The sequence below is a fragment of the Montipora capricornis genome, chromosome 4 (assembly GCF_036669925.1).
Source record: "Montipora capricornis isolate CH-2021 chromosome 4, ASM3666992v2, whole genome shotgun sequence".
Classification (NCBI taxonomy): Eukaryota; Metazoa; Cnidaria; class Anthozoa; order Scleractinia; family Acroporidae; genus Montipora; species Montipora capricornis.
In genome coordinates this window covers 44,063,850-44,071,349 of record NC_090886.1, presented here as the reverse complement: position 1 = coordinate 44,071,349, position 7,500 = coordinate 44,063,850, and the positions used below count along the sequence as shown (strand labels likewise).

The 7,500-nt window shown below is 40.1% G+C and overlaps 1 long non-coding RNA gene and 1 pseudogene across 1 annotated transcript; one reads left to right on the top strand and one right to left on the bottom strand.

The window, feature by feature from the left end:
- The window catches only part of LOC138047033 (NLR family CARD domain-containing protein 3-like), a 276,247-nt pseudogene that overhangs the window by 208,717 nt on the left and 60,030 nt on the right, over positions 1-7,500 (bottom strand).
- On the top strand, positions 1,075-3,860 carry LOC138047056 (uncharacterized). Its single transcript, XR_011131770.1, has 3 exons — positions 1,075-1,361; positions 2,121-2,281; positions 3,814-3,860. It is a non-coding gene; the product is annotated as an uncharacterized lncRNA (long non-coding RNA).

The following is a 7,500-nucleotide window of genomic DNA, read 5'->3' as shown; positions in this document are numbered from 1 at the left end:
ACCCGGGGCTAACCCTGGGCTACCTTTGGTCCCCTCCAAACAGGAACTGATTACGCGGAGCCTCCATCTTCCATATTAACCCTCTGAGTCAACCTTTCCCGTATCTTTCTATTTTAGAAGCACCTCCCAGGGGTCCTTAGTGGGTATTTTCACAATAGCCAATCATAAGAGACCTCTGATCAGCCATTTATTACGTCAAGTACATATGTGAAGTATGTGAACCACTTCACGTACAGTTTCTGTACGTTCTCAGTCACATGCATCGGAGGCAGTGGTTAGGGCGTTTGCTTTGAGATACGAGGATCTCGGGTTCAAGACAAGTTCTGACCACTGGTTGAATCTGTTCCTTGGTAGTCCCTGTTTTAACTTCTAAGCTGCACTTGTAAATAGCCAACTAGCTTGCTTCAGGCCAGCTGGGATTTTTAATGGTTGTTGTTGAATGTTCTGTTCTGCCGTGATCGTTTCATTGGCCCTGAAAAGCGGTGTCTGACATTTGCAGACTGCAGACTGCCTAAAAATAGCAGTGATAAACAGTATTTAAGTCTAAGCATCCATTTCAAATAGCACTGAAAAACCGTATTTAGTCTAAGAACCCATTTTAAAACGGTTAGCTTTCAATAATTGTGATTTAGGGTTAGTCTGCAGTCTGCAATTGTCAGACACCGCCTGAAAAGCCCCTATGTGGAGTTGTTAATTAAGTATGTATGTATGTATACGTCACATACCCCAAAACATAGTAGTTCTAACAATAGAAAGATACGGGAAAGGTTGACTCAAGGGTACAATTCGTATTACCAAGGTCCTAGAGGTTTTTCTTGTTCCTCGAAGCGGCGAAGACGAGTCGCGAAGTGGCGAGAAGAGAAAAACCTCTGGTTACCTTGAACTTGAATCTCACTTTCATGCACACGCCAGGGTCAGGATCTGATCCTCAGGCTCGGATTGGTTGATATTTTACCAACACGCAAATCAATATGATTGGTTCTTTTGATTGGTAATACCTAGGGGTGCGTGATTGCTAAGTTTCCATTGCACCCTTTGTTAATTATCAGTTTGACCCGTTCGACAGCTGGCGTGTGCATGAAAGGGAGATTCAAGTCCAAGGTAACCACAGGATTTTCTCTTCTCGCTGCTTCGGGACTCGTCTTCGCCACTTTGCGGCTGTCTCGCGGCTCAAGAAAAACCTGTGGGACCAGGGTAAATTCCGTTGTAATGGACTCCAACTGATTCCAAGTTGGGTACAATATCGGTCGACATACATAACGTACCTAATACAGAATGGCTGCGGGCGTTCGAACTCGCTGCATTTGAAACAGCTTGAAAATGCCAGGAGCAAGGCACTTGCGAGGCACTGTAGCTTCAAGGTAATACATGACTGCTTGAGCCTTTTGATAGGAGTTCTTTCAAGATTATTTTGAAAGTGCATTGGACATTATTTAATGCTGGATGTCAACCTTTACCGTCGTATTCTTTGTAATTTGTGAAATTTGGGGATGTTTACTTCCACCAATGATCATAATTGTGCGGTAGCGATGGAAAGTAATCTAGGTATTATGATTTCTCGTTTATTTGGAATAAACGAGTTCGATTAAATTTTGTAGTCTTTGTAAAAGCACTTTATTCCAAATTGCACGAGAAAAATCATGTGATAATTACTGTTTTGTAATGTAAAATATTATGGAAAAATTTCGAGATAGATGATTGTAATGAAGCTGAAACAACTCACATGCATGTATCACTGTCTATGAGTTCCTTTGATCATTGACCAGTCTGATTGGTGGTTTCATTTGTTACTAGACCCCTTTTTGCACTGAATTACCTCTTTCCTGAAAACTACATTTCTCTTGACCAATAAAAATGAAGACGTTTTTTCGTATTTGTCAACAACTTGAACAGCATTGTCAAAAGACCAACCTATAACAGTATTCTAGTATAAGACAGTTAGGTAATCAAGAAAGGTGATGTTTATGTTGGCTTCTTTGTGTTACTTCATAGATGACCATAAAGTTTAAGACAAATTATTAACATATAATTGCCATTATTAATTTTGTTATTGATTACCCACACCATCTTTCAGATCTGCTAGTAAGCTTGACTGACAAGCATAATCCCTTATTTTCTAGGGTTCGAAATCTTCTTCGTGCAGGAGCCATCACAAAAGCTGGGAACCTGTTTGGTTTCCGGTTGTGGAAGCTTTTCCACCTTTAACAGACACCAAAGTGAACAGGAGGGCAGAAGCAGGAAGGATGCAGAAAATAACGTACCCTGAGGATAAGATCAGAAAGTGAGAGTTTGAGCAAAGTAAAAAAGGAACATTATTTGGATGTGTGTTATGTGACAATTTCCAAGCTTGAGTAGTTTAGGAATATAGAGAGTGACAGACTGGAATGTAATAAGGAGGCCTACTAGAATTTGTGATTCATTCGGAGTGTGCTCACTGTCAAGGATCTCATTGTCAAAATAATAATAATAATGATGATGATGATGATGATAAGAAGAAGAAGAAGAAGAAGATCAGTATCATGGATAGTAAAATCATTGTGCTAAAAAATATTGTATGAGGTTTGCTTAAAGTATTCTTGAGGAAGACTGAACATACTTATATAGATCAAGTTATATGTTATAGGTGCAGGGAGCAGTCCCATTAGGCTGCTGCAAGCCAATCTCGACCCTAGGGCTCTTCTCTTGACTGAGGGAGAGAAGAGCTCTGGGCAATCTTAAAACAAAGTGTCTCCTCATTGTTTTTCGTAAAGAACAATCAAAAGCGTCTCTAATTGTTGCATTCACGTTAGCACAAGGAGTGAGCAGGTGCCGTAAGGTTTAAATAGCCAATTTGGCTATAAGAACACTACATGGAGTTTCCCACAGCTTTGAGTCGATCCAAGGCTCTGGTGATGAGAATGGCGGCGAGCTCAACGAGGTGTGTGCCTCAAAGTGGAAATACAACTGTAACTTCTGCAGTTGCATTTACACTTTAAGGAATAAGGACATAGGTGTAGAATAAGGACCTAGATAAGTACGGGTCTGTCTACCCAGGAGTTTTGTAGCCCAATGACTAGAGCATCTGACCAGTGTATGGAGGTCGCAGGTTCGAATCCTGCCTAGTAATCTGATTTTTCAGTTGTCCTTTTGCTCATTGAAGCAATTAGTTCACTATAGTATGTTTGTTAAACATACTTGGATGCAGTCACAGGGTTGTACATGTTGCTGTGTTTCGTTTAGGTAAGTTGTCATATGAATGAACTCTCTTTCCCCTGGTTTAGACAAACCAAACAGTGATATGTATCCAAAGCTTTGCAATAATTAATCTGAAATTAGGCATGGATTAAGGATTTCTGTTATAACCACTGATTACTTGTCCAGATAAAGAATTATTGGTGCTCAGAGATCCAAGATTTTGGAAATGAGTTTATCAGCAATAGTCATCTTGACTCTCACAGTCCACTGTGCATCAAGAGTTGATTGTGTGGCAAATGAAGGAAACCCCAATCCATACAACAGCATTTTTAGTAAAATACATGGAATACACATCATGTTTATCATTTTCTTTGAGAAATAGTTAATTGCAATACATCATTTTCCAATAGGTTGCTCTAGTTTGTTCCGTTCAGTTAAAGGTGGTGGCTATAAATGGCTCGCAAGCTCTTGGATTCCCTGCCCCCCTTGCGACGGGACTGGGAGCCCGCTCAACCTGTGCCTGGACATTCTGTAATTAGATGGGAAACTCTTGGATGTAAGTGCCAATGGTAGCTTTATGAGAAAAAATATTACTGTGAAAGACTGAGAGGACTATCTGTTATTCACTTTTTCTTCCAGCCAATTTTATGAGAGATTTGAAAAACCAAAACAGCCTCTGTACCTTTTGGGGGGATTATATGATCCTCTTCAACTGTGACAGGTAGCGGACCAAACTACGGTCGGTGGTTCTTTTCTTTTTGGTCACCAATACATTTGCATGAACCCCTTTGATCCCTGGGAGTTGGGGTGACATCAGATGCTCTTATTGTCAACAGTTACATGTGAAATGTAATGTTAATGCAGTTGGTGGTCATGGGAGGAGGTTTGATCTTGTCTTGGTGCCCGAATTAAACCCATTCACTCACTCCTTAGACTACCTCAGGTGGCCCCGTAGGATGCTCCCAGTTGACTCAGTTAAAATCATGCGCCGTCAAAGGACAGAGTAAAATCTGTTTTAAGTCTCACTCTCAGGAGGTCAATGGGTTAATTAATGGTGGGGGGGGGGGGGGGGGGGTGGGTTTGACTGGCGTTTACATGGTGGCGGACCATAATGGTAGTTTGATTGACTGGTTAACCCATGGACCCTCAGGGGCCTAGGACCCCACCAGTTGATGATGTTGAAATCATTTGTAGCGTTATAGTGAAATCTGTTAAAGCCTCACTCCCAGGAGTCAATGGGTTAATGGAAGGGACATAATTTTGACTGGACTGGGGGGGGTTTTAACCCATTCCACTCCACAGGCACCCCAGGAATGCCCAGCCCCAGTTGATGAATAAAATCGTTCTAGCATCTAGGCCAGAATAATAATTCTGTCCAACTTCTGAATCCAAGAGTCAATGGGTTAACAGCATTGTCTCTGTTTTCAGTTAGTTGATTTATTTCCTGCGGAAAATAACCTTGCTAAATGTGATGAGATTGATTTTCTGTCTGGTTTTGTTTTGTTTCTTTCTTGTCATGCTAGATTTGTAGAGGACTTGTTTGCAACTTGCAAAAGAAGGGAATGAATGACGAAGAAGCCATTGAAAAAGCTACAAACACAATGGGAAATTTGTCACAAGACTACAAAGGGGGGAGGTGTGCAACCGTGGACCAGGTATGTATCTATGTGATGTGCCAAGATTTCCTCTGAAGGAGGAATATTGTGCTTTCATAGCAGTCATAGTGTAGAAAGAAAAAGTCATATGTTTCTCGCAGGATCAAAACTTGTTGTTTATCATTTGAATGGCATTTATCATTAACTTGTCGTTTTTAAGTGAAAAGCCATGCACATTTAATGCAAATCTGATGATGTTCTTTTAAATCAACCTTTCAAAACTACTGTAGACACCAAATATTTATTTTTGAAAAAATCGAGACTTTGGGTTTTATTTTTAAAATGAAACTGTGAAATAAGGCTCCAGTTAGTTCACAGCTTATTTTTCAAAATAAGTAAGCGGCAAAAGAAGATTTTCGTTACCTTTTTGTGAAAACACCTTTGGGCAGGGTGGTGGTAAGGGAGAGAATATATTAATCAGAGAAGGGATTTCTTCGAGAGGTGTGGAAGGACAGCACTTGTTGTAAGAAATTGTTGGTGGAGGCCTCTATAGTGCTCTGGATATTAACAGTATTCTGTAGCAGTTTTAAACGAGGCTAGCTGATGTTTGGAACTTTTCCTCACGGATATCTATCTGAAGGAAAGACAATTCTGTTATTTGAAACTGCAGCAGAAGAAAAGGATGTTAGGGGGGGGGGGGGGGGGGCGTGGTTTTGTGGTACTCCCTATAAGGGCTTAAAGGGAACGTGTGGCCGGTCAGGGTATGTTTGTCGGGATTTCGTCTGGAACAGGGTTACAATACAATAACAATTCCAATACAACTTATTTCACTACGCAGCACACACAAAAAAGCTGGTTTCCAGGTGGGGCGTAACGGTAAAACACGTTACAATAAAGGTATATATATATATATATATATTTTAAATATAGAGTTATATTACATAGAATCAGTATTTCAACTGTATTCAAACTGTACTTGACATGACAAACACCAAAGTGGAGGACATGTGTGTCTGCGCGCACTAGGGTTGAAGGTTGTTGGAGTGAGCTGAACCAATGGATGGGTTAGCATTTTCGAAAATTCGAACTCAGACTTTTTCGAGGCGCACTAAGATTTTGGACACTTTTCTCAAACAGACTTCCTATTTTCCTTTTCGGAAAAGTAGTGAAGAGTGTGAAGAGTGCGTAGAAATTTCGAAACCACATTGAAGAACGCTAGTGAGTTGAGCAGAGTCAACTGTGACATTGGAATAAAATTTGAAGATTTATCATAACTTCTTCTATCATTTTGGCCAGAGTTTGTTTGAGAATCGTATCTTAAGCGCAACCGTCCCTTAAAATTTTCGGGGAAAAAGAACGACGTGCAAAAAGTAATGTTATTTTTTTTTTTTAATAAGTCCGTCACGGATGCTAGAACTTTTCGGAAGAAGTAATGACTACTTTGACAGACCTGACCGAAATTCCCCTAGAACATCCGACCAGATAATATTTTTGAAGGACAGCTTCAGAGTCACTAAAACGAGCTTTTAAAAGCATTGTGGAAACCATTTTATCTAATTCCGACAAGTTTTAAGACAACCGGCCGTTGGTGCCACGAAGAGAAAACCTCGTACGGAATGATGGAATATCATTGTCGAGCGGCGCGTTATTCTCATCTTTGATTGATGGGTACCGTGCTTCAGAATAAGCATGTTTATCAGAGATCATTAACAAAAAATTTAGACAGAAGAAAGCCTTTATTTTAGCACGATGATGGAAAAAAGCGAGCTCAGATTTGCTGTTGACTAAAATTAAAAAAAAAAACATATTGATTCAGGTTTTATATGCAGCCATAGAGCTATGGACCAATTTATAAAACAAAAACGAGGCCGCGGCCCAAGTAGAATGACTTTTTTCTTTGACAAGGAGGAGCCTGACATGTTTGCCATTGAAGCTTGCCTTCATTTGCTATTTTTGGAGAGCTTTGCTGGCCTCGGGAAATAGTCGAACAGTTGACAAAATAATTAACATTTTTAACCAGAGTGAAGCCGTGTGAAGAAATGTTCAGGTCAGATATTTATCTTCGTTGTCGATCTTCTTTTGTGAAGCATATGTGTATAGTAAGCTTGGATGTGTTGTTTGTGTATTTCACCGAGCCCTAGTCCATGGACTTCTCGATAGACCAGGTGTATGGATTACTAAATTTGGACTTATAATGGACTGCCTAAGTGGTCGAGAAGAAAGATCGCTCATACGATACTAAACACAAAAAGCACACACATCTAACGTCAAGCACAAATTTGCATACGCTAAAGAGCTGAAAGAAGCATTTTTGGTTTTAGCTAAAGTTTTGCCAGTTATCTGCAGATACCAAGCAACTTCTTAAAGAGAGGGACGAGAGAGATGGAGAGGCGTTGGAAGAAGAGAATTTTTTAAGCTTTTGTGACAAGTAGCAGTTTCATTGAAACACAAATTTGAATGCTAAAGTTCTTGTGTTGACTCCGGACGACAAAACACGCCAAAAAACAAATACAAACTAAAGCCGGTATTATCAAAAGACAATGAATCGAAAACAAATTGAAAAGATTTCTCAACCATTTCCAACCAACGTTCGCAAGAGACAATATATGACAAGCCATCATATAGGACGTTTTCAACCAATCTCTAGAGACACCAATAACAATAGAGAAACGTACGACTTCTGTAGAACAAAAGACTGTTGGCGGCGATTCGAAGTCACGTGAAAACCATA